The sequence below is a fragment of the Delphinus delphis genome, chromosome 10 (assembly GCF_949987515.2).
Source record: "Delphinus delphis chromosome 10, mDelDel1.2, whole genome shotgun sequence".
NCBI classification, from domain to species: Eukaryota; Metazoa; Chordata; class Mammalia; order Artiodactyla; family Delphinidae; genus Delphinus; species Delphinus delphis.
This window is the reverse complement of record NC_082692.2, coordinates 38920862-38947568: the sequence shown is the minus strand read 5'-3', so window position 1 is coordinate 38947568 and position 26707 is coordinate 38920862. Positions and strand designations below refer to the sequence as shown.

Here is a 26707-nt window from a genome sequence, read left to right as displayed (position 1 = left end):
TTTAATGTATATGGATTGATAGATGCTTGTGTATATACTTTATAAAGAAACATGCCTATATTCTGGGTATCCACCTAAATATCTTTTTACTGATAAGGAACTTTTTTTTTTGGCTCACCTTGCAGCTCGTGGGATCTCAGTTCCCCAACCAGGGATCAAGCCCAGGCCCTCAGCAGTGAGAGCGTGGAGGCTTAACCACTGGACCACCAGGGAACTCCCAGGAACATGCTTTTTTAAGAGTTTAGAGACAAGGGATGTAGTGTTGATGTGATTAATATCATGGGAGAGGTTTGGCTAAGTGCAGAGGAAGCCCAGAAGAGGGGCCCTATTGGGGGTCCTAGAGGCTTCCTGAAACCTGATCTAAAACTTGAAACTCAAAAAGGTGAGGGAAGTTCTGCAGCCAAAAAGAAAAAAAAAAGAAAAGAAAAAAGGAAAAAAAAAAAGTGGGATGGGCTATATCTGGAAAGGGAACAGCAAGATAGAGACCTAGAGGTTGGAAACAGGCAGATGTATTCAAAGGTCTAGGACTAGGAGGGAGGCAGCTGTGTCAGGCATGGGTCAGTCCTGAGCCCAAGCTCTAAGCTCTGCCGCTTAAGAGGTGAATATCCTTGGGTGACAGATTTAACCTCTCTGGGCCTCCATTTCCTCATTTATAAAGTGGGTTTGATAAAGCACTGACCTAGTAGGGATGTTGTGCAGATTAAGTGAGATGACAGATGGCAAGTTGCAAACAGTGAGCGCTCAAAAATTGGTAATTATGTGCTCCTTTTCAGAGCACTTCAGCTTCATCTCTGTCTCCTCAGCATTTACAGCACAACTTGACACATGATTGGGGTTCCTTTTTTTCATGTGTGAATTAATGAGCACAGTTTTTCTTTTTTTTGGCTGTGCGGCTTGTGGGATCTTAGTTCCCAGAGCAGGGATTGAACCTGGGCCTCGGCAGTGAAAGCGCCTAACCACTGGACTACCAGGGAATTCCTTATTTCATGTGATTTTCACTGGAAAAGAGTCCAATGAGATAGGCGAGGTAGAGATTATTATCTCCATTTTATAGGTGGAGAAACTGAGGCCCAGGGAGGTGAAGTGACCTGCTCAGTATCAGCCAGATGAAAACCAGCTCTGTCTCCTGTCAGAGCTTTTGTTCTTAACCCTTTTATATTTTATACAGTCGAAACGATTAGAGATGGAATTTGAATGAAACAGTCTTTTTGTCTTTCGCCACTTCCTTGGTCCACCTGATTCAGATGCGCCATAATTAATCTTCCTAAAATACCACTTCTTCTGTTGACACCTTTGCTCAAAAATTGTCATTGGGTCCCTACGATCAAGTTTAAGTGTGCTGAGTTGGCATTCAAGGCTCTCCCTGATCTGGTCCCAATCTGCCTTTCTAACTACAGGGCTGTCTCATACCCTACTCTCCATCCAGCCCCATAGGTTTACTTATTTCCTTTATACTTTCTCTCCTTCATGCCTTTGTTCAAGCTGCTCCCTCCTGGAATCCCTATTACATGAAACCCATCCAACCCTAAATAGCCCTCAAGTCCCAACCTCCAAGATTCTTTGGTCCTCATCTGACTCTGAATGTGTAATAATCATAATAGCATTTATTGACCACCTACCGTGCATGAGGCCCTTGTTCCCATTCTCTCTCCACCCTCATGATGATATTTATAAGGCAGACACTAAAACCCTGATATGAAAGTAAGGAAGCTCACAGCTGAGAGTCAGTCAACAAGTATTTCCTGGGCACTGACTCTGTGCCAAACAGTACTGGTTATACAGTAATGGACAAAAAGATGTGGTCCCTGCCCTCATGGAGCTTCCATTCTTGTGAGAAAGACAGATGGTAAAGCCATAAATAAACAAATTAGTTATAATGCTCTCATTATTATTAATTGTAATAAATTCCAAGAAGGGAAAGAACTGGGTTCCGTGAGAATAGCGGGGCTGGGTGGGGGGCAGTCTGGATATAGAGAACAGATGAGGCTGTCTGAGAAGTGAAATTTTAAACTGAGACCTGAAGGATTTCAAAGACTAGGAAAGAGAATGTTCCAGGTAAAAGGCACAGCTTATGCCAAATGTTTCCAAGCAGCAAAGAACACGGCACCATGGAGCAGTGGGGTCCCCTCGACCAGGGTCACCAGAGTGACCCTGCCTAAGAACCGCCCTTCAGAGGGTTCTGGAGAATGTCCACCCCCAAACAAATCCATGCCAAGAACCACAGGGTGCCTGGCGCTCAGCAGGCTGTAAACGTAAACATCCCCGTCCTAACACTGTTCAGGCCCCAGGGAACACTGCTCCACATCTCTTGCCCACTGTTCTCAGAACAAAGATTCCTGCACCGGCCTGTGGGAGGCGTGTCAGCTGAGCTTCGGCCAATGCCAGAGATGGACCCTGCTTTGGAGCTGCGGGGAAGATTTGAGCAGCAGAAGCTTTTAAGTGAAAGCAAAGGTAAATGCAGTTCTCATATCTCTCTTCTCGGGTTGCATGGATATCACAGATACTTGCATAACAAAGTGTCCATTTACTTGTTTCTTTTCATGTTCTGAAGGGTCTCATGAATCAGCACTGTCTTCATAACAGTTGCACATGGCAGCTGAGGAACATTGTACAGTATTGAACAATTCACATGACTTAAACTTGTGCATATGTAGGTCTGGACATGACGTGTGAAGCATGGCAGCAATTCTTCATGTTGGCAACTAGTTGGATGCTATTTTGAGAACAGTTCAGTTTTTCTAAAAGTGTTTAATAAGATGGAATTAAAATTTCTAAAAACCATTTAAATTTGATTAATTTTGGATATTTATTAAGTGTAAACTATATTTCCCTTTAAATTTTAATACATAATTTTGAATATATAAGAAGAAAAGTCACTTCTCAAAACACATGAAAAATAATTTTAGTTAAAAAGTTTCACATTTACTTAGTTACTTTTTTTTAAAATTTTTATTATTTTTTGGCTGCATCAGGTCTTAGGTGCGGCACGTGGGGATCTTTCATTGCAGCACGCGGGCTCTTAGTTGGGCGGCAGATTTTCTCTAATCTAGTTGTGGTACACAGGCTCCGGAGTGCATGGGCTCTGTAGTTTGCAGCAGGCAGGCTCTAGTTGAGGTGGGCGAGCTCAGTAGCTGTGGCACGCGGGCTTAGCTGCCTCGCAGCATGTGAGATCTTAGTTCCCTGACCAGGGTTCTAACCCTCGCCCCCTGCATTGCAAGGCGGATTCTTTACCACTGGCCACCAGGGAAGTCCCTACTTAGTTACTTTTTTTTTTTTTTAAATATTTATTTATTCATTTATTTTTGGCTGTGTTGGGTCTTCGTTTCTGTGCGAGGGCTTTCTCTAGTTGTGGCGAGCGGGGACCGCTCTTCATCGCGGTGCGCGGGCCTCTCACTGTTGCGGCCTCTCTTGCTGCGGATCACAGGCTCCAGACGCGCAGGCTCAGCAGTTGTGGCTCACGGGCCTAGCTGCTCGGCGGCATGTGGGATCCTCCCAGACCAAGGCTCGAACCCGCGTCCCCTGCATTGGCAGGCAGATTCTCAACTGCTGCGCCACCAGGGAAGCCCCCTACTTAGTTACTTTTGAGGAGAATGTATTCAAATTTTGTACACTTTGGATGCAATGACATGTTTTTTGAGTCCTTTGAGAGTTAGTCTGGGTCCAGATCATGATAGGAACAGAAAGTAGCAAAGTGGAACTCAGAAAAGAATAGAAAGGAACTTCAGAGTTTTGGTAGGGGCCAAAGTGGTGAGCACGTGTGGGAAAATTCGAGGCGGTGTCAATGTTTAGATTTGGGTCAGGGGTGGGTGGGTTTAGGATTGGCTGTCAAGATTTTGGTGAAAATGAGGGTGAGTTTAGGGATAAGATTCAGATCAGGAACACACATAACTTCTGATACCTTCTGATCTGACATCAGAACACCAAGCCTCTCCACAAAGAAAAACAAGCTTGTGGCTTTATAATTACACTTTGTTTTGGTCTAAAAATGACATTTCTCAGCTCGATCACTGGCAATAGTCACCAGACTCAATTCCACCTGAATTTTAGTTGTTTTCTAAAATTAAATCTACTTTCAGAAGACGAAGATTTGCTACCACCAGTGACTATGGCGCTGATCAATAATGACTCCTACCATGTGCCAGGCACTGTGCCCAGTGCTTTCAATTTATTCTCACAGCACACTTTCATGTCTGTGGCTCAGAGAAGTTAAGTAACTTGTCTAAGGTCACACAGCTGGTGCTTGGTGGAGCCATCCCATTGACAAGCACCTACTAGGTGTGCAGTATTGTGTTATCTCTAGTCCCTGCGGAAACTTTGAAAGGGAGTGAGCTGGGTTAGAGAGTGGTAGAGATGTGATGGAAACTCTTGGGGTTGTGTGTGTGTCAGTTATGACAGAGTGATGATGGAATCTAGTGGCACAGGGAAAGTAGAGGACAAGACCACAGGGGAGAGGAGTGCATGGCAACAAACGGAGAGGCTGGGCATTGGAAGAGTTTGGATAAGGAATCACTAAGAATTAGGACAGGAGCATGCCACAGAATCATGAGCCAGGAGCCAAAATCCTTGAAGAATAATATAGTCTGATGATATAAGATTCAAAACTGAGGTCTTTCCTAGGGGTAGGGAGGGAGGTGTAATGGCCTGGAAGCATCTACTTGTCCTCCAGTATGTCTTCTTCTTCCTTAATAATGAAGTCCCTGATTTGTAGCTGAGCATATAGACACGCAGAAAAAGACGTGTCCCAGCTTTCCTTGCATCCATGTAGCTAAATTCCAGCTATTGGGGAGGGTCCTTTACAGAAGAGATGCACCCTTCTTGGTTACTTTTTCCTTCTCACTGACTGGCAAGAGGACCTAATGGCTGGAGCTCTAGCAGCCATCTTGGACCATGAGGTAACCTTGGGAATGTGAGCTGCCCCTGTGGAGCAACCAGCTAGGAGCCTTGATTTGAGAGAGAGAGAGAGAGAAGAAGAAGAAAAAAAAAAACCCACAAACACATCTTGCTGAAGTCACTGTGACATGGGGATTTTTTTAAACTTGTAATTGAACCTAATGCAAATGGCTGCAACTAGAAAGTTATGTTTGGGTCCTACTGAAGATGACATTTAATGCTAGTGGGCATGAGTGGGTGCTAAGAAGCCTTGGAAAGTTGTTGAACAGAAGGTGAGCTGACGAGAACTGTACATTCAGAAAGGCTGTGGAGAATAAATAAAAAATAAGGTGGAGAGAGCTGAGGTGAGGATGTGTAGTTAAGGGGGACATTTAGATATTCTGAAGACTCAGATCAATGATGGCATCTGAAGGACTGGGTCTGGAAGTCAGGTTTTAGGAAGGTTGTGAGGTTGGTTTTAGGTTTAACAAGCAATTCAAGAACTTGATTATGGCTAGAGTCAGGTTGGGGTGAGGTTTTGAGCTGAAGTTTATACTAGGGTTGGATTTTAAGTCAGAAATTGGAAGAATCTAATAGCAGGGCTAGGTGTCACTGGAGGTGTTGGGCAGACTTAGGAAGGGACATTTAAGTGTTCTGGGATATGCCTGGGGCTTAGTGTCTGAAGCAGTGGTACTCAGGTGAGGCATTTGGAAATGTATGGAGTGTTTTGTTTATTTATTTATTTTTATTTATTTATTTTTGGCTGTGTTGGGTCTTCGTTGCTGCGGGCTTTCTCTAGTTGCGATGAGTGGGGCCTACTCTTTGTTGCAGTGTGCGGGCTTCTTATTGCGGTGGCTTCTCTTGTTGCGGAGCACAGGCTCTAGGCATGCGGGCTTCAGTAGTTGTGGCACGTGGGCTCAGTAGTTGTGGCTTGTGGGCTCCAGAGCACAGGCTCAGTAGTTGTGGCGCATGGGCTTAGTTGCTCTGTGGCATGTGGGATCTTCCTGGACCAGGGCTCAAACCCATGTCCCCTGCATTGGCGGGAAGATTCTTAACCACTGTGCCACCAGGGAAGTCGTGTGGGGTGTTTTGAATTGTCACAATGACAACAGAGTGTGTGTGTGTGTGTGGTTTGCTCATGGTGTTTAGAGGCAGGAGCTCGAGGTTCTAGATGTCCTGTAATGTGGGAAACAGGCACGGTGGTCCAGCCCCAAATGCCATGCATTCCTGGGAAACACTGAGGCAAAGTGGCATCAGGAAGAAGAGAAAAGCTGAGCACTATTGGGTTAGAATCCTGCTCTGCTGCTTTCTTCCCCAGGTGGACATAACCCTCAGTTTTCCCATCTATAAAATGGGATGATGATAGAGGCCTTACAGGACTGTGAGATTGGTAATAAGTTTGCAGACGGCCCAGCACAGGGCTGGCCCAAGGGCCTGCAACTGGGAGATGTCTGGACCAAGCTGAAGGCAAATCTGGGTAAAACTGAAGTTCAGTCTGGGTTTGGGTTCATTTGGGGGTCATGATGCCCAACCACAGCTGTGTGTTAGAATTACTCAGCTCAGGAGGCTTTAAAAAGTGCTGATGCTTGGTCTTACCTCTCAGAAATTCCGAGTTAATTGGTATGGAGTGGGTCTTGGGAAGTAGGAGTTTTAAAAGTTCCTTGAGTGACCAGAGCCTCCTGTGGGGCCTGAAACTCTCACTCTTGAAATTACTCCTCTCAGTAAAGCAGTGGTTCTCAAAGTGGGTTCCCCAGACCAGCAGCATCAGCGTCACTCCAGAACATGTTAGAAGCGCAGATTCTCAGATTTCACCTCTGACCATCAGCAGCTCTGGGGTAGGGCCCAGCGATCAGCATTCTAGCACATCCTCTGGGGATTCAGATACCCACTCAAGTTTGAGAAGCACTCAATACAGCACCATCTCCAGGAAGCCCTCAAGAAAGGCAGATGCTATTTCACTGTTGGGTAGTTCCCCATCAGGATTCTGCTGATGGCAGGTGACAGAAGTACAGTGCAAACTAGCATAAGCTCAAAAGGGAACTGATTGGCCCCTCAACTGGGCCAGCTAGACGCAGTCTCACCTCAGGCATGGCTGTACCCAGGGGCTCAAAAGGAGTCCCCAAGTCTCTCTCCCACTCTGCTTTCCTCTGCGTTAGCAGGAAAGGTGACCTCTGATGGCTCCCTGACCACATCAGTTCCCCCAGGTGGGGGCCTGACTGGCTCTACTTGGTCACTTGCTTACTCCTGGAGCTGTCGGTTTAAGTCTGAGAATGGAGGTACTCTGATTGGCCAGCTCGAGTCATGTGCCCGCCTCTGGGCGGGGCTCTGTTTTTGATTTGAGAGAATAGTAGTTATGAAACGGGAGAGGGTTTTTGCTGCTCCTGATCAATTGGTGAGTAGTCCACATAGGGAGCTATTGTCAGAGTCAGGAATAATAATAATAGCAGCAGCAGTAGTTGTAACATTTATTGAGAGCTTGCTGGGTTCCGGGCATTGTTCTAAGTGGGTTTTCTCTTAATTAGCTCATTTAATGCTCAGCCATTTTATGCGGTTGATGCTACTTTCATACATGTTTTCCATACCCGCAACTTCACAGAGAGGTGCAGTCACTTGCCCAAGGACACAGCCAGTACGCAGCAGAACGCGGGGCCCCACATCCTCAGGCCTCGCTCCAGAGTGGGTGCTGGCGCGCCTGGGAGCACACCTTCCACTATCCTCCCTGCGGTAGAACCTGGACTTCTGCTCCAGGCTTGGACTGTCACGTGGCACTCTCGCCCTCCACTGCATCTGTGAGGCTGGCGGAAGCGGAACACTTCGGTTCAGATCGCTTATGGGAAGTTTGCCATTACCCCCAGAGCCCCAAGAAACAGAAAACAAAATGGGTGAATTTAGAGCAGTGGTTCTCACTGGCTGCCCACAAGAATACTTAGGGGAGCTTCACAAAACCCCAGTGCTCAAGCCATATCCCAGACCAATTAACCAGAATCTCTGGGGTGGAGCCCAGGCATTAGTAGTCGTTAAGGTTCCCCAGGTGAATTAAATGTCCAGCCAAGGTGGGGAATCACTAGTTTAGAGGTCTTGTAGCTTGGTAGAAATAGCCGTGGTTTAAGATCCACCTGGGTTTGAGACTTGGCTCTGCCATTGCAAGCTGTGTGACTGTGTGCCAGTCACTTAACTTCTCTGAGCCTCAATTTCCTTATCTGTGGAAACGGTATAAGTCCCTCTACTTTATGTGAGGGCTGAATGAGACAATGTCTGTAAGGCCCCCAGCACAGAGCTGGCACTCAACTCCATCCTTACTATTAAGGAGGGGGCAGGACAGACCAGCCTGTGCAGGACCCTCCAGGGAGGCAGAGCTGTGCCAATGACTCACCATCACTAGGTTGAGGCTGTGGAATGGACTCTCGGGGCTGCTGGGACCCTCAGACCCCAGGCCCTCCCGCCTTGGTCTTCCACCTTTACGGAGGGACTTGAGGCTTCTGAGTAGGGTGAGCTTGGGATGGAATGGGTAGGGGGGGAGTTGGGGCAGAGTTGGGTGGGGGACTGGGGGAAAGGCTGTGTGAATGCACTGACTTAGTCTCACCACCAGGTGGCGACAGGAACCTACCCGCTGCGAGAGGGCCAGCCAGGCTGAAGGAGAGGACCACTGGGAATAACGCAAAGATTTTCGAAAACTTTTTTGAGTACTAGGTAAATGCTAAATCTTTATTTTCTTTCACTTCCATTTACTTAATGCAACAGTCCTGTGGTAGGCGCCATTACCCTCCTTTAGGGGATGAAATGGAGGTGGTGCTGGTAACTGGCCACCAGGAATTTAACCCAGTCAGTAGGACTCCACATTACTCTCTTAACCACTGAAGTCATAGTCACAGCTACAGCGGCCTTTGGAATTCCTCGGGCCCTGTGATTCCCAAACCTGTATGATGATAAAAATCACCTGAGGCTCTTTTAAAAAAATTCAGATTTCCTGGGTCCCAGGACAGGCACTGAATTAGAATCTCCCAGGAAAATGGGCTTGGGAATGTGTGTGGTTAACAAAAGTTCCTGTTTGGAAACATGAATCTGCTCTCAGAGAGGGAAAGTAACCTGCCCAAGGTCACACAGCCAATCCCCTCCAACTTCTTAATACCCTCTAATTCTGAAGCCAGGCCATAACCCCCAAAAGAAGAGACAATATAGCACATGACCCACAATTCCACTTCTGGGTATATGCCCCAAAGAGTTAAAAGTAGGACCTTGAAGAGATATTTGAGCACCCATGTTCATAGCAGCATTATTCACAATAGCTAAAGGGTGGATGCCACCCAAGTGTCCTTCAACAGATGAATGGATAAGCAAATGTGGTGTATACATAAAATGTATTATTATTCAGCCTTAAAAAGGAAGGGAGTTTTGACAAATGTTACAACATGGGTAAACTTTGAGGGTATTATGCTAAATGAAATAAGCCCATCACAAGAAGACAAATACTGTATGATTCCACTTATAAGAGGTACCTAACAGTCAAATTCATAGAGGCAGAAAGTAGAATGGTGGTTTCCAGGGGCTGAGGGGAGGGGGCAATGGTGAGTTATTGTTTAATGGCTACAGAGTTTCAGTTTTGCCAAATGAAAATGGTTCTGGAGGTAGATGGTTGCACAATAATATGAATGTACTTACATTGAACTGTACACTTAAAAATGGTTAAGATGGTTAATTTTATGTTATGTGTATTTTACTAGAATACAAAAAGTTGGAAAAAAAAGATAAGGCAATCTATGCCCAGCCCTGGAGGGTTGATAGTGGTGAAGCATGAGAAGGTGTGTGATTTTCTTCATCTTTTGAATGATTTTATGAATAAATATTGTATGGAATTTGATGAGTATTGTCAGATCACCTTTCTCCTCAAAAAGGATTGAACTAATAATGTATGGATGTACTTTTTTCCCAATAACTTCACCAATTTTGGATTTTATTATTTTACTTTTTTTCCTGTTTAATGGGTGAGAGATAGTACTTCATTATTATTTAAATTTGCATTACCGCTTGTTAGACTTAAAGTCAAAGGTCCAGAACTGACCAGTGTCATTGACAGCCTCAGAATGATTTTCCTCAAAATGTTAATTCTTGGGGAATTCCCTGGCAGTCCAGTGGTTAGGACTCTGTGCTTCCACTGTAGGGTGCCTGGGTTCGATCCCTGGTCGGGGAACTAAGATCCCCGCAAGCCACACACACAGCCAGAACAAAGAAACAAACAAACAAAATGTTAATTCTCGATTTATTATACTGAATAAAACAAGTCCATGTTTATTGTTAAAGTAAATTAAAAAACCTACTAGGTCTGTTATTGAGAGGAGGAAGTGGCTCCTGCTTGAGCTTCTGCCATGATTGTTCCTGCTTATTCAACATTAATTCCAGGTTCTGAGATGGAGGCTCACAAAGAGAGGGGTGGGTTTGGAGACCACAAGTGTAAAAACTCCTGTTCATTTTGTGGCACCTCGTGGCGGCCCTCCCAGTGGCTGTTTTTACTTACCTTCTAGGTCATTCTCCTTGTGATGGGGCAAAAATGGTCAGTGAGAGGCTGGCATAGACATGTGCCCCCCCCCCCAAAAATAAAAGAGTCCTGTAATTATTGGTCCAATTTCTCCTCCCTCCATCTTCCCTTCCTAAAGAAGACTGATTCTTCCATTTGGGAAAGTGGCTGAGTTGAGCTGGGTATGGACGAGGAGCATTTTTGATCGCTTTATTTTTTTTTTTGGTGGGAGATAGAGATTGAGTAGCTCCAGGGCATGAGGAGATTTTAATTAGTGTGGCTTTGAACTATGTATTTGACTCCCTTTAAATCCCTTGAGAGGTGTGACTAAAGAATGAAATTGCTTGTTAATTACTTTAGGCTATTGGGTTGTATTTCTTGTGTCAGATACCATTCTGAGACTGAGTCACATGTGCCCACATTTTATTAGGGTTCCGCCCTTACTAATGAAGACTTGGGCGTGAGCTCTCGAGCCTCCAACACCCTGGGGTCTTGGCTCCTTGACAGCCCTGCCACCCACCACCAAGGCCACGCCTTGGACCCTGTCATCACCCGAAACTGCTCCACCTCTGAAATTACAATTCAGACGTCCCACTCTTTAGTGACAATCACCTCCCCCAACCCCTGCCCACTTTCCTCTACCACACCTCTCCCCTGACCCCACTGGGGCTTCTAGCCCATTGATCCCTATTGTTCTGCCCAAGCATCTTTTCCCTTTTCTGTTGGTAATGACACCCACTTATTCCTTGGAGGAAACTTCATTTTTTCTCCCATATGGATAATATGATTCAGGTGAGGCTGACTCTACCCTCACATCTGGGCAATCATACTTCAGATTCTTGGCCACATCAATGGGTCAGGGGTGGGCATGTGACCCTGTTCAGTCCAGGGAGAGCCAACCCAGTACCATTGCTGAGACGCCAGAGAAGGGGACGTTTTCTTTCTGCTCATGTGGTTCACCTTGCAGAACTTAGCCTGGACTGGTGAGGGCTGTCCTGGGGTCGAGAGCCTGCAGGATAAGGAGGAGAGCCGAGCAAAGAGGGGAGGTTCCTAACAATCTCGTTGGAGTATCTGGAACCAACCATTCCTGAAACTACCCTGGGTTTTTCAGATTTGTGAGTTGATGTCTGAGATCTGTGAGTCAGGATTAGATTCCATCACCAGAAACAGACGTGGCTCTTACAGTGCTACTCCACTGAGGCTCTAGATGAGGGGTGCCTAGATGTGGTTGCTCATCAGAATCACACGGGAAGTGTGATTTTTCCCTTAAAACCTTTATAGATACAGAAAAAAGCACAAAACATAAATGTATAAGTTAATGTGTTATTACAAAGCCAACTCCCATTGTAACCTCATCAAGGTCAAGAAAGAGAACACTGGGGACTTCCCCAGTGGTCCAGTGGTTAAGACTCCGCCCTTCCAATGCAGGGGGTCATGGGTTCAATCCCTGGTTGGGGAACTAAGACGGTTTGGCCAAAAAAAAAAAAAAAAAAGAATGTTGTTCGACTCAAAGCCTCAGCCCCTCCTCCCCTACATGGAACCACCACCCTGACTTCTGTGCAATCTCATTCTTGCTTCTCTTGATCATTTGCAGCCTGAGTTTGCTTTCCTAGACACTATGGGGTAGTTTTGCCTGTTTTATTTATTTATTTTTTAAAGAAGCACCTCTCTTCTTTAAAATTTGCAGTTATTTTCTAATATTTATTTAATTTATTTTTTTGACTGCGTTGGGTCTTAGTTGCAGCACACGTGATCTTCGTTGCGTCATGTGGCATCTTTCATTGCGGCGTGGGGACTCTTCGTTGTGGTGCGCGGGCTTCTCTCTAGTTGTGGCGTGTGGGTTTTTCTCTCTCTTGTTGTGGTGTGCAGGCTCCAGGTCATGTGGGCTCTGTAGTTTGGGGCGTGCAGGCTCTCTCGTTCAGACTTGTGAGCTCCGTAGTTGTGGTGCACGGGCTTAGTCACCCCGCAGCATGTGGGATCTTAGGACCCTGACCAGGGATCGAACCTGTGTCCCCTGCATTGGAAGGAGGATTCTTTACCATTGGACCACCAGGGAAGTCCCAGTTTTGCCTGTTTTAGAATGTTGTACAAATGGAATTATTTATTAATCTTAATGACGCCAAATTTGTCAGACTTTTCATTTAAGGTTGGTGCTTTTGTATCAGGAAAAGTAATCTGTCACCACCCTGAGGCTTTCATCCTCAAACGTTTCTTTCACCTTCTATCGCCTTTTATAATCTTTATTGTTCTTTATTCTAATCTTTTATTGTCTTTATTATCCCACTATGGTGTGAGGTAAGGGTCGAGTTTCATTTTTTCCCTGTATGAACACTCAATCTGTTTATCGAAAAGGCTCATCTTTCCCTGCACTCTTTTGTGCTACATAAATCACAGCTTGTGTCCACCTCAGTGTCAGCTTCTAGTCTTTTCTTCAGTCGTCTATCCTTGCAAAAATACCACCCTCTCCTAATCACTGTACTTTTATGAAGTTTGATATTCAGTAGAGCGATATTCCTATATATATATATATATATATATATATATATATTTAGGAAGATATTCTTGGCCATTTCATTGCCATATTCTTTTATTTATTTTATAAATTTAATTAATTAATTTATATTGGTTGCGTTGGGTCTTTGTTGCTGCACGTGGGCTTTTCTCTGGTTGCAGCGAGTGGGGGCTACTCTTCGTTGCAGTGCACAGGCTTCTCATTGCGGTGGCTTCTCTTGTTGTGGAGCACAGGCTCTAGGCGCGCGGGCTTAGTAGTTGTGGCTCATGGGCTTAATTGCTCCGTGGCATGTGGGATCTGCCCGGACCAGTGCTCGAACCTGTGTCCCCTGCATTGGCAGGCAGATTCTTAACCACTGTGCCACCAGGGAAGCCCCCTCCATATGTATTTTAGAATCAACCTGTCACATTCTACCAAAAAAGAAAAACAAACCATGAGGATTTTGATTTGATTGCATTGACTCTACAGGTCAATACCTTGTTCAAAAATGAGTCTTCTAATTCTTTTTTTTTTTTCAAATGTGCACATATTAAGAAGAGAAGATAGAAGATGGGGGAGACCTAACAAAATTTGTTTTTTTTCCAGCTTTATTGAGATATAATTGATGTATAACACTGTGTATTTTTAAGGTGTACAATGTGATGATTTAATACATTTATAAATTGCAAAATGATTACCACCATAGCATTAGCTAACACTCCAACCAGTCACATAATTACCATTTCTTTTGTATGGTGAGGACATTTAAGATCTACTCTCTTAGCAATTTCAAGTATATAATAGAGTATTATTAGCTATAATCACCATGCTGTACATTACATCCCCAAAACTTATTAATCTTATGACTAGAAGTTTGCATCCTGGAAGTTTGTCTTCCAGTCTTCGAACATGGTGTGAGTGTGTGTGTGTGTGTGTCCACTCATGCGTATACTCACACACATACATTTATTCAGTTAATTAAAAATTTTTTTCTCTATAATGTGTTTTGCACATCTTTTGTTAATTTTTTTTTTTTTTTTGGCTGCACTGGATCTTCATTGCTGTGCGCGGGCTTTCTCTAGTCGTGGCGAGTGGAGGCTACTCTTCGTTGCGGTGCTTGGGCTTCTTATTGCGGTGGCTTCTCTTGTTGCAGAGCACGGGCTCTAGGTGCGCAGGCTTCAGTAGTTGCAGCACAGGGGCTCTATGGTATGCGAGCTTTGGTAGTTGTGGTGTGCGGGCTGAGTAGTTGTGGCTCATGGGCTCTAGAGCACAGGCTCAGTAGTTGTGGCGCACGGGCTTAGTTGCACTGTGGCATGTGGGATCTTCCCGGACCAGGGCGCAAGCCCATGTTCCCTGCATTGGCAGGCGGATTCCTAACCACTGCGCCACCAGGGAAGTCCCTCTTTTGTTAAATTTATTCCTAGATGATTGCTATATTTTTTAGTGCTCTTCAAGTGTCTTATTTAAAGTCCAGATTTTTTGGCTCAGCCTCTGGAGAGTCTGAATGAGTAGTTCTGGGTGGGCCCAGTGATTCTGATGTGCAGCCAGGCCTGGGAACATGGGCCTCTCTGGGGCTCCCCTCATGATCTCTTTTCAAACATATTCAGTCCCCTCCCCCTCCCAACTGGCCCCATCCCATAAGCTGATGAACAGGCTCAAGTCTCTCTCTTGGAGTAAGCCTGCTAATCCCCTCAAGGTCCTGCCATCACATTTTTATCCCACTCACAGCCACACTTTCAGAAGGGGTTGTCTACACCTATGATTTCAACTTTTTATGCTTGTGTATGCCTAAATAAATTTGAAAAACCATGTAGCCCCTCACACATTTTAAAATTGACATCTAATTCAAATCATCCTTACCCACCCCTGTGTCCTTCTGGTCTACCAAGCGGGCTTTTTTCCCTTGGCCCCCTCATACTCCCTCACCCTCTGCAGGGTGGCCTCTGGTGCCTGCATGCCACTAAATCTGCTCTACTCAAGGTCTTTAGACTTCCCTGTCACTAAATTGCAGGGACAGTTTCAGTCTTTGTCTTACCTGCCTTCTCTGCAGCATTTGAAGCTCTTGGCACTCCTTCATTTTATATGCTCTCTCCCTGGGTGCCCATGACATCACACTTTCCTGGTCTCCCCTCCTCCCTTCTAACAAGCTACTTACTGACTGTGATGAGTGATTGAAGGGAACAAGCAGGCAGAGGGGATGGAGGGTGCCAGTCAATGGAGGGTACCAGGGAATGGAGGGTACCAAGGGATGGAGGGTACCAGGGGATAGAGGGCACCAGGAATGGAAGGTACCATGGGATGGAGGGTACCTGGGGATGGAGGGTGCCAGTGAATGGAGGGTACCAGGGAATGGAGGGTGCCAGGGAATGGAGGGTACCAGGGGGTGGAGGATACCAGAGAATGGAAGGTACCATGGGATGGAGGGTACCAAGGGATGGAGGGTACCATGGGATGGAGGGCACCAGGGAATGGAGGGAATAAGGGGATGGAGGGCACCAGGGAATGGAGGGTACCATGGGATGGAGGGCACCAGGGAATGGAGGGAATAAGGGGATGGAGGGTACCAGGGAGCGGAGGGTAATTGAGTTTCCTTGGCTCCATCCTCTTCCTATCCCATAATGCCAATCCCATACCAAGATTTGTTGATCATACCCACACACACGACATTTTTTCCCTCAATGAAGAAAAAAGTAATGTTGATCATTATAAAAATTTAAGCATGTTGAAAAGAAAAAGAGAGAAAATTTAAATCACCTGAAATCCCCCAACCCTGAGAAAATCCACCATTATAACATTGGTGCTTGTCCCTTCATTTGCCTCCCTGTGCATTTACACACACCAAATGTGTTAGTTTACAAAAAGTTGGAAAAATGGTTATTATTTTAGATGCCCTTTTTCTTTTAAAATTTTTACTTATTTATCATTTTGACTTTTCTTCCCCAGAAAACCACTGTTAACACTGTGGTATGTGTCCTTCTAGACTTTCCACCTGTTGATAGAATCACACATAAAAAACCTGGAACATATAGAGCAGCGGTCCCCAACCTTTTTGGCACCAGGGACCGGTTTCGTGGAAGACAATTTTTCCATGGACGGGGTGGTGATGTTGGGGTGGATGGTTCAGGCAGTAATGGGAGCGATGGTTCAGGCGGTAATGAGAGTGATGGGGAGCGGCAGATGAAGCTTTGCTCACTTGCCTGCTACTAACCTCCTGCTGTGCGGTTCGGTTCCTAACAGGCCGCGGACCCCTGATGTATAGGATTATTTTTGTCACTATTTTTATATAAAAGTGTGACCATGTTATATACATATCTCTTCTTCTTGCTTATTTGACTTAACCCTTCACATCAATTAGCATAGTGCTAAATTCCTCCTTTTTAATGGCTGTATAATATTCTGCAACCTGGATGCACCACCATTTATTCACTCATTGCCTTATTAAGATGTATTCCTTTTGTTTTTCAGTTTTGTCTTGTTTTGTTTTCACCACTTTGATTAATGCTACCATAAATATTCTTGGACATATCCATCTTTATGTGCTCTTGCTTTTATTTATTTATTTATTTTTAAAGTGGGTTGATTCCCAGGTATGAATTGTTGGGTTAAAGGGTGTGTATATTTCAATTTTAATAGATCTTTCCAGATTGTTTTCCAAAATGGCTGTAAGGAAACACTTTTTCACCAGAAATGAATGAGAGTAGAGCCATTTTACCCATATTCCCACAAACAATAGGTGTCATTTGTGTTTTTCTTTTTTGTTGATCTGTGGGTATTTAATTAATTAATTTTTGGCTGCGTTGGGTCTTAGGTGCAACGCCTGGGCTTCTCTTTAGTTGTGGCGTGTGGGCTCCAGGGTGCGTGGGCTCTGTAGTTTGTGACACGCAGCCTCTCTAGTTGAGGACTGCGAGCTCAGTAGTTGTGGCGCATGGGCTTAGTTGTCCCACAGCATGTGGGATCTTAGTTCCCTGCCCAGGGATCAAACCGGTGTCCCCTGCATCATAGGGAGGATTCTTTACCACTGGACCACCAGGGAAGTCCTGATCTGTGGGTATTAAGTGATAACATGCTATTACTTTAATTTACATTTCCCTGACAACTAGTAAGACTAAATATCTTTTCATATTCTTGTTAGACACTTGGATTGCTCTTCTGGGAACTATTTCTACCCTTTTCCTTTTTTCCAGTGGATTATTTGTCTTTTTCTTATCACTTTATCAGAGCTCTTTTTTTTTTTTGGCCGCGCTACGTGGCTTTCGTGATCTTAGCTCCCCAACCAGGGATTGAACCTGGGCCACAGCAGTGAAAGTGCTGAATCCTAATCACTGGACCGGCAGGGAATTCCCAGGAGCTCTTTGTATAATATAGATATTAACTTGTCTTTCACATGGATTTCAAATGGTTTCCTATTCTATTAATTCCCTTTGACTTTGGTTGAGGTATCTTTAGCCATAAACAATTTACCATTTTAATGTAATTAAATGTGTCGACCTTTTCTCTTATAGTTTCTGGTCTGGCTTAAAAGGTTTTTTGGAGGGAATGCCCCGGTGGTCCAGGGGTTAGGAATCAACACTTTCACTGCCGTGGCCTGGGTTCAGTCCCTGGTTGGGGAACCAAGATCCCGCAAGCTGCAAGGCACGGCCTAAAATAAAATAAAAGGCTTTTTGTAATATATTTTTATATATTCTGCATATTGTTTACATGTACACATTTAAACCATCTGAAATTTGTTTTTTGTTTCACTATGGTGAGAGATAGGGGTTCTACCTCATTTTCTTCCTGGTGGGATCCCAGTTGAGTCAGCAACACTTATTTATTTATTTTTTGCTGATCAGTTTTTTAAAAAATTTATTTAATTTATTTATTTATTTTTGGCTGCATTGGGTCTTCGCTGCTGCACACGGGCTTTCTCTATTTGCGGCGAGCAGGGGCTACTCATCGTTGTGGTGCATGGGCTTCTCATTGCCGTGGCTTCTCTTGTGGCGGAGCATGGGCTGTAGGCACGTGAGCTTCAGTAGTTGTGGCACGTGGGCTCAGTAGTTGTGGTGCATGGGCTTAGTTGCTCCACGGCATGTGGGATCTTCCTGGACCAGGGCTCGAACCCGTGTCCCCTGCAATGGCAGGTGGATTCTTAACCACTGCACCACCAGGGGAGCCCCTATTTTTTTTTTAATATTTATTTATTTGGCTGCGCTGGGTCTTAGTTGTGGCATGTGGGATCTTCGTTGCCACGTGCGGGATCTTCATTGCAGCATGCGGGATCTTTTTTCTCTTTTTTTTACTTGCGGCATGCAGGATCTAGTTCCCTGACCAGGGATAGAACCCGGGCCTCCTGCATTGGGAGCGGGAGTCTTAACTACTGGACCACCAGGGAAGTCCCAGCAACACTTATCAAATAAAGTACCATTCTTTCCTCACCAAATTGAAATTTCACCATAGCTACATTTTAAATCAAATCTATGTTGGTATCTGGTCTTGTGCTCTCTTCTCTTTCACTGAATTTTTCATCAATTTCTTGACCATTCTTGGAAAAGTGTTGGTAAGTGTCAGAGTTCTGGAAAAGCCCATCTTCCCCATGTCCTTAGCCGGACTTGAAGGGTGAGCAGCCTAGATTACTGCATACACCCGGCAAGACAACCCCTCCCCAGCATATACCAGATTGTTTCGGCGTGGTATGTGTATACATACTTCTCTGCACTACTTTTCTCCCTGACAGCCTCACCAGCCACTCAGCCTCACCACTGCTCTGCTGCAGATGCCAGGACTAATCTCATTACACCCTTAATCCCTGTTTATGGTCCCTGGTCAGCCTCCTCCCTGCATCTAATCCCCATCTGGCCCTGCTTCCCCTTCTCTCATCCTGTCTCCTGCCCCCTAACTACTAAAACCCTTCACCAAGCCCCTCCAAACTCAGGCATGAGAAGGGCCCTAGGATTTGTCTTCTGTGGACAGTTCCTTCATCTTCTAGATCTTCTGGAAAACTAGATCTCCCTGGTGACACTGCTTTCCCCACCACTAACTCAAATGGTGACTGTCTTCTCTCCTTCACTCCTCCTGCCACTGGGCCAAGATTGACCTACTTGCTTTGCTTCCAGAAAATGATCCTTCGCTTTCCCCAAACTCCCAGCTTTAAATCTTATGCTATTTAACAGAACTATTGTTGCAGACATCTACTGACCCTTGGTTGGTCCTTCTGATTCCTTGAAAGAGTTAGTACCTAATTCATTGCCCTTCTTGCTAATACCACTCCAGTCATAATTTTTTTGAAGTATAATTGACCTACAACTATATTAGTTCCTGGTGTACAACATGGTGATTCAATATGTCTATGCATTACAAAGTGCTCACCACAATAAGTTACCATCTGTCACCATACAAAGATATCACATAATTTTTGACTATATTCCCCACACTGTACATTTCATCCCCATGACTCATTTATTTTGAAACCGGAAGTTTGTACTTCTTAATTCCCTTTACCTATTTCACTCATTCCCTCCACCCCCCACCCCTTTGGCAACCATCTATTTGTTCTCTGTGTCAATGACTCTGTTTCTGTTTGTTTTAAAAAATATTTGTTTATTTATTTATTTCCTTGGTTGTACCTGGTCCCAGTTGTGGCAGGCGGACTCCTTAGTTGTGGCATGCGAACTCTTAGTTGCTGCATACATGTGGGATCTAGTTCCCTGACCAGGGATCGAACCCAGGCCCCTTGCAGTGGGACCACAGAGTCTTATCCACTGTGCCACCAGGGAAGTCCCTCTGTTTTTTTTTTTTTTTCTGAATTTTATTTATTTTTTTATACAGCAGGTTCTTGTTAGTTATCCATTTTATACATATTAGTGTATATATGTCAATCCCAATCTCCCAATTCATCACCCCACCACCACCACCCCACGCTGCTTTCCCCCCCTTGGTGTCCATATGTTTGTTCTCTACATCTGTGTCTCAATTTCTGCCCTGCAAACCAGTTCATCTGTACCATTTTTCTAGATTCCACATATATGCGTTAATATACGATATTTGTTTTTCTCCTTCTGACTTACTTCACTCTGTATGACAGTCTCTAGATCCATGCACATCTCTACAAATGACCCAATTTCGTTCCTTTTTATGGCTGAGTAATATTCCATTGTATATATGTACCACATCTTCTTTATCCATTCATCTGTTGATGGGCATCTTGGTTGCTTCCATGACCTGGCTATTGTAAATAGTACTGCAATGAACATTGGGGTGCATGTATTTTTTTGAATTATGGTTTTCTCTGGGTATGTGCCCAGTAGTGGGATTGCTGGGTCATATGCTAATTCTATTTTTAGTTTATTAAGGACCCTCCATACTGTTCTCCGTAGTGGCTGTATCAATTTACATTCCCACCAACAGAGCAAGAGGGTTACCTTTTCTCCACACCCTCTCCAGCATTTGTTCTTTGTAGATTTTCTGATGAAGCCCATTCTAACTGGTGTGAGGTGATACCTCATTGTAGTTTTGATTTGCATTTCTCTAATAATTAGTGATGTTGAGCAGCTTTTCATGTGCTTCTTGGCCATTTGTATGCCTTCTTTGGAGAAATGTCTATTTAGGTCTTCTGCCCATTTTTGGATTGGGTTGTTTGTTTCTTTAATATTGAGCTGCATGAGCTGTATATATATTTTGGAGATTAATCCTTTGTCCGTTGATTCGTTTGCAAATATTTTCTCCCATTCTGAGGGTTGTCTTTTCGTCTTGTTTATGGTTTCCTTTGCTGTGCAAAAGCTTTTAAGTTTCATTATGTCCCATTTGTTTATTTTTGTTTTTATTTCCTTTACTCTAGGAGGTGGATCAAAAAAGGTCTTGCTGTGATTAATGTCATAGAGTGTTCTTCCTATGTTTTCCTCTAAGAGTTTTATACTGTCCGGTCTTACATTTAGGTCTCGAATCCATTTTGAGTTTATTTTTGTGTATGGTGTTAGGGAGTGTTCTAATTTCATTCTTTTACATGTAGCTTTCCAGTTCTCCCAACACCACTTATTCAAGAGACTGTCTTTTCTCCATTGTATATCTTTGCCTCTTTTGTCATAGATTAGTTGACCATAGGTGCGTGGGTTTATCTGCGGGCTTTCTATCTTGTTCCATTGATCTATTTTTCTGTTTTTGTGCCAGTACAATATTGTCTTGATTACTGTAGCTTTGTAGTATAGTCTGAAGTCAGGGAGTCTGATTCCTCCAGCTCTGTTTTTTTCCCTCGAGACTGCTTTGGCTACTCGGGGTCTTTTGTGTCTCCACACAAATTTTAAGATGATTTGTTCTAGTTCTGTAAAAAATGCCATTGGTAATTTGATAGGGATTGCATTGAATCTGTAGATTGCTTTGGGTAGTATAGTCATTTTCACAATATTGATTCTTCCAGTCCAAGAACATGGTATATCTCTCCATCTGTTGTTATCATCTTTAATTTCTTTCATCAGTGTCTTATAGTTTTCGCATACAGGTCTTTTGTCTCCCTAGATAGGTTTATTCCTAGGTATTTTATTCTTTTCGTTGCAGTGGTAAATGGGAGAGTTTCCTTAATTTCTCTTTCAGATTTTTCATCATTAGTGTATAGGAATGCAAGAGATTTCTGTGCATTAATTTTTTATCCTGCAACTTTGCCAAATTCATTGATTAGCTCTAGTAGTTTTCTGGTGGCATCTTTAGTATTCTCTGTGTATAGTATCATGTCATCTGCAAACAGTGACAGTTTTACTTCTTCTTTTCCAGTTTGTATTCCTTTTACTTCTTTTTCTTCTCTGGTTGCCGTGGCTAGGACTTCCAAAACTGTGTTGAATAATAGTGGTGAGTGTGGACATCCTTGTCTTATTCCTGATCTTGGAGGAAATGCTTTCAGGTTTTCACCATTGAGAATGATGTTTGCTGTGGGTTTGTCATATATGGCCTTTATTATGTTGAGGTAGGTTCCCTCTATGCCCACTTTCTGGAGAGTTTTTATCATAGATGGGTGTTGAATTTTGTCAAAAGCTTTTTCTGCATCTATTGAGATGGTCATATGGTTTTTATTCTTCAATTTGTTAATATGGTGTATCACATTGATTGATTTGCGTATATTAAAGAATCCTTGCATCCCTGGGGTAAATCCCACTTGATCATGGTGTATGATCCTTTTGATGTGTTCTTGGAGTCTGTTTGCTAGTATTTTGTTGAGGATTTTTGCATCTATATTCCAGTGATATTGGTCTGTAATTTTCTTTTTTTGTAGTATCTTTGTCTGGTTTTGGTATCAAGGTGATGGTGGCCTCATAGAATGAGTTTGGGAGTGTTCCTTCCTCTGCAATTTTTTGGAAATTTGAGAAGGATGGGTGTTAGCTCTTTTCTAAATGTTTAATAGAATTCACCTGTAGGGCTTCCCTGGTGGCGCAGTGGTTGAGAATCCGCCTGCTGATGCAGGGGACACGGGTTCATGCCCTGGTCCGGGAAGATCCCACATGCGGCTGGGCCCGTGAGCCATGGCCGCTAAGCCTGTGCGTCCGGAGCCTGTGCTCTGCAACGGGAGAGGCCACAACAGTGAGCGGCCCGCGTACCGCAAAAAAAAAAAAAAAAAAAAAAAAAAAAAAAAAAAGAATTCACCTGTGAAGCCATCTGGTCCTGGACTTTTGTTTGTTGGAAGATTTTTAATCACAGTTTCAATTTCATTCCTTGTGATTGGTCAGTTCATATTTTCTGTTTCTTCCTGGTTCAGTCTTGGAAGGTTATACCTTTCTAAGAATTTGTCCATTTCTTGCAGGTTGTCCATTTTATTGGCATAGAGTTGCTTGTAGTAGTCTCTTAGGATGCTTTGTATTTCCGTGGTGTCTGTTGTAACTTCTCCTTTTTCATTTCTAATTTTATTGATTTGAGTCCTCTCCCTCTTTTTCTTGATGAGTCTGGCTAATGGTTTATCAATTTTGATTATCTTCTCAAAGAACAAGCTTTTAGTTTTATTGATCTTTGCTGTTGATTTCTTTGTTTCTATTTCATTTATTTCTGCTGTGATCTTTATGATTTCTTTCCTTCTGCTAACTTTGGGTTTTGTTTGTTCTTCTTTCTCTAGTTCCTTTAGGTGTAGGGTTAGATTGTTTATTTGAGATTTTTCTTGTTTCTTGAGGTAGGCTTGTGTAGCTATAAACTTCCCTCTTAGAACTGCTTTTGCTGCATCCCATAGGTTCTGGATCGTCGTGTTTTCATTGTCATTTGTCTCTAGGTATTTTTTTATTTCCTCTTTGATTTCTTCAGTGATGTCTTGGTTATTTAGTAACGTATTGTTTAGCCTCCATGTGTTTGTGTTTTTTACGTTGTAATTCATTCTTAATCTCGTCGCGTTGTGGTCAGAAAAGATGCTTGATATGATTTCAATTTTCTTAAAATTACTGAGGCTTGATATGTGGCCCAAGATGTGATCTATCCTGGAGAATGTTCTGTGTGCACTTGAGAAGAAAGTGTAATCTGGTGTTTTTGGATGGAATGTCCTATAAATATCAATGAAATCTATCTGGTCTATTGTGTCATTTAAAGCTTGAGTTTCCTTATTAATTTTCATTTTGGATGATCTGTCCATTGGTGAAAGTGGGGTGTTAAACTCCCCTACTATGATTGTGTTACTGTTGATTTCCTCTTTTATAGCTGTTAGCAGTTGCCTTATTCCTGATCTTGGAGGAAATGCTTTCAGGTTTTCACCATTGAGAATGATGTTTGCTGTGGGTTTGTCATATATGGCCTTTATTATGTATTGAGGTGCTCCTATGTTAGGTGCATATATATTTATAATTGCTATACCTTCTTCTTGGATTGATCATTATGTAGTGTGATCATTATGTAGTGTCCTTCCTTGTCTCATGTAACATTCTTTATTTTAATGTCTATTTTATCTGTTGTGAGTATTGCTACTCCAGCTTTCTTTTGATTTCCATTTGCATGGAATATCTTTTTCCATCCCCTCACTTTCAGTCTGTATGTGTCCCTAGGTCTGAAGTGGGTCTCTTGTAGACAGCATATATATGGGTCTTGTTTTTGTGTCCATTCAGCAAGCCTGTGTGTTTTGATTGGAGCATTTTATCCATTCACGTTTAAGGTAATTATCAATATGTATGTTCCTATTACCATTTTCTTAATTGTTTTGGGTTTGTTTCTGTAGGTCCTTTTCTTCTCTTGTGTTTCCCACTTAGAGAACTTCCTTTAGCATTTGTTGTAGAGCTGGTTTGGTGGTGCTGAATTCTCTTAGCTTTTGCTTGTCTGTAAAGCTTTTGATTTCTCCATCGAATCTGAATGAGATCCTTGCCGGGTAGAGTAATCTTGGTTGTAGGTTCTTCCCTTTCATCACTTTAAGTATATCATGCCACTCCCTTCTGGCTTGTAGAGTTTCTGCTGAGAAATCAGCTGTTAACCTTATGGGAGTTCCCTTGTATGTTATTTGTCATTTTTCCCTTACTGCTTTCAATAATTTTTCTTTGTCTTTAATTTTTGCCAGTTTGATTACTGTGTGTCTCAGCATGCTTCTCCTTGGGTTTATCCTGCCTGGGACTCTCTGTGCTTGCTGGACTTGGGTGGCTATTTCCTTTCCCATGTTAGGGAAGTGTTCAACTATAATCTCTTCAGATATTTTCTCGGGTCTTTTCTCTCTCTCTTCTCCTTCTGGGACCCTTATAATGCAAATGTTGTTGCATATAATGTTGTCCCAGAGGTCTCTTAGGCTGCTTCATTTCTTTTCATTCTTTTTTCTTTATTTTGTTCCATGGCAGTGAATTCCATCATTCTGTCTTCCAGGTCACTTATCCGTTCTTCTGCCTCAGTTATTCTGCTATTGATTCCTTCTAGTGTATTTTTCATTTCAGTTATTGTATTGTTCATCTCTGTTTGTTTGTTCTTTAATTCTTCTAGGTCTTTGTTAAACATTTCTTGCATCTTCTCGATCTTTGCTTCCATTCTTTTTTTTTTGCGGTACGCGGGCCTCTCACTGTTGTGGCCTCTCCTGTTGCGGAGCACAGGCTACGGATGCGCAGGCTCAGCGGCCATGGCTCACGGGCCCAGCCGCTCCGTGGCATGTGGGATCTTCTTGGACCGGGGCACGAACCCGTGTCCCCTGCATCGGCAGGCGAACTCTCAACCACTGCGCCACCAGGGAAGCCCCCCGCCCTTTTGCTTTTTAAGTCCTCCAGCCCCTGTTTAATCAATGTCCTATTTTACATTCTCTCTGTTAAAATAACTAGTGTGGAATGTAGTTTCTTGACTGGACCCTGACTTATACAGATGATTTCTAGACAAGGGGGAAAATATCAACTTTACTGTATTAAAATCAGAAGTCAAAGACCCTGTTTTATAAATTTTTGCATACCCACAAGACTGAATGCTGACTTATACAAATATTCAGTAAAGAGTTGAGTAATGAATATTGAATGAATCAATGTGCCCACAAAAGATATCCATGTCCTAATCCATGGAAATGGGGGTGGGGGGAGGATCTTTGCAGAAGAAATTAAGAATTTTGAGATGAGGTAATTATCCTAGATTATCCAGGTGTTCTCTGAATGCACACACATGTAATATCCTTATAAGAGGGATGCAAAAGCAGATTTGATAGAGAAAAAGGTGATGTGAAGATGGAGCAAAGGGAGATAATAAGATGCTGGCCTGGAAGACTGGGGTGATGCAGCTGTAAGCCAAGGACTGCTGGCAGCCACTGGAAGCTGGGAGAGACATGGAGCAGATTCTCCTCTAGAGCCTCCAAAAGTGTAACGGAGTAAGTTTCTGTTGTTTTAAGCCATCAAGTTTGTGATCTTTGTTACAGCAGCCACAGGAAGCTAATACATGAATACTGAATTGGATTAAATTGATGTAGGAGATGACTTTCCTAAGGAAATTAGTTCTTCTAGTGTCACATCACATGGCTTAACCAGACAGGTCAGTGTCCTGTCTGTTTTGGGTCCATAGAGGGGTCCTTATTTTCAACGCTCTGACTTATTTGCTAGAATAACATACCCACTACCTAAAAGGATTTGAGGTTGACTATAGTGAAAGACAGCTCTAAGTAAATGTAAAACGAAAAGGAAAGAACTGAAGTCACATTATAGTAGTGGTTATTCATTCATACATTTATTCAATCTTACACTCATTTAAAATATTCTAGGGACTTGCCTGGTGGTGCAGTGGTTAGGAATCTGCCTGCCAATGCAGGGGACACGGGTTCGAGCCCTGGTCCGGGAAGATCCCACATGCCTTGGAGCAACTAAGCCCGTGCACCACAACTACAGAGCCTGCGCTCTAGAGCCTGTGAGCCACAACTACTGAAGCCCGCATGCCTAGGGCCCGTGCTCCTCAACAAGAGAGGCCACCGCAGTGAGAAGCCCGTGCACCACAATGAAGAGTAGCCCCTGCTCGCCACAACTATAGAAAGCCCACATGCAGCAACAAAGACCCAACACAGCCAAAAAACAAAAAAAAATTTTAAATTAAAAATAGAAAAAATGTTCTACACACAAAATTAACATACCCAGCACTGTTCGTGATTTAATAAAGATGCTCCTTATGATGCAGGGTCAAGAAATTAAAAAATTTTGAAAATAAAATGCACCTAAGCAGCTTGGTGTTTGGGCTCAGCATGGCTAAGAAACTGGATTCTAGGCCAAGCACCAGGCTGCCTGTGTTCTAGCCCCCTACTCTGCTGCTGTAACCGAGCGAATAGGCTCGTGGCCTGCTGAGCAGAGAAGGACCAAATACCGAGGCAATACTCTTTTGCAGAGAGAAAAGTCTTTATGGCACAGTAGCCAAGTAAGCAGACAGGAGACAAAGCTCAGATCTGTCTCTCCAATCTGAGGTTCAGTCAAACT

At 43.5% G+C, this 26707-nt stretch overlaps 1 long non-coding RNA gene across 1 annotated transcript in view; it reads left to right on the top strand.

Annotated features, from left to right (window-relative positions):
- LOC138414198 (uncharacterized) overlaps nt 1-26707 on the top strand; it is a 106954-nt gene that overhangs the window by 5687 nt on the left and 74560 nt on the right. Inside the window, exons 2-5 of the long non-coding RNA XR_011246638.1 lie at nt 126-382; nt 2282-2451; nt 7466-8357; nt 8459-8559. This is a non-coding gene — a long non-coding RNA (uncharacterized lncRNA). The remainder of the gene's footprint in view (nt 1-125; nt 383-2281; nt 2452-7465; nt 8358-8458; nt 8560-26707) is intronic.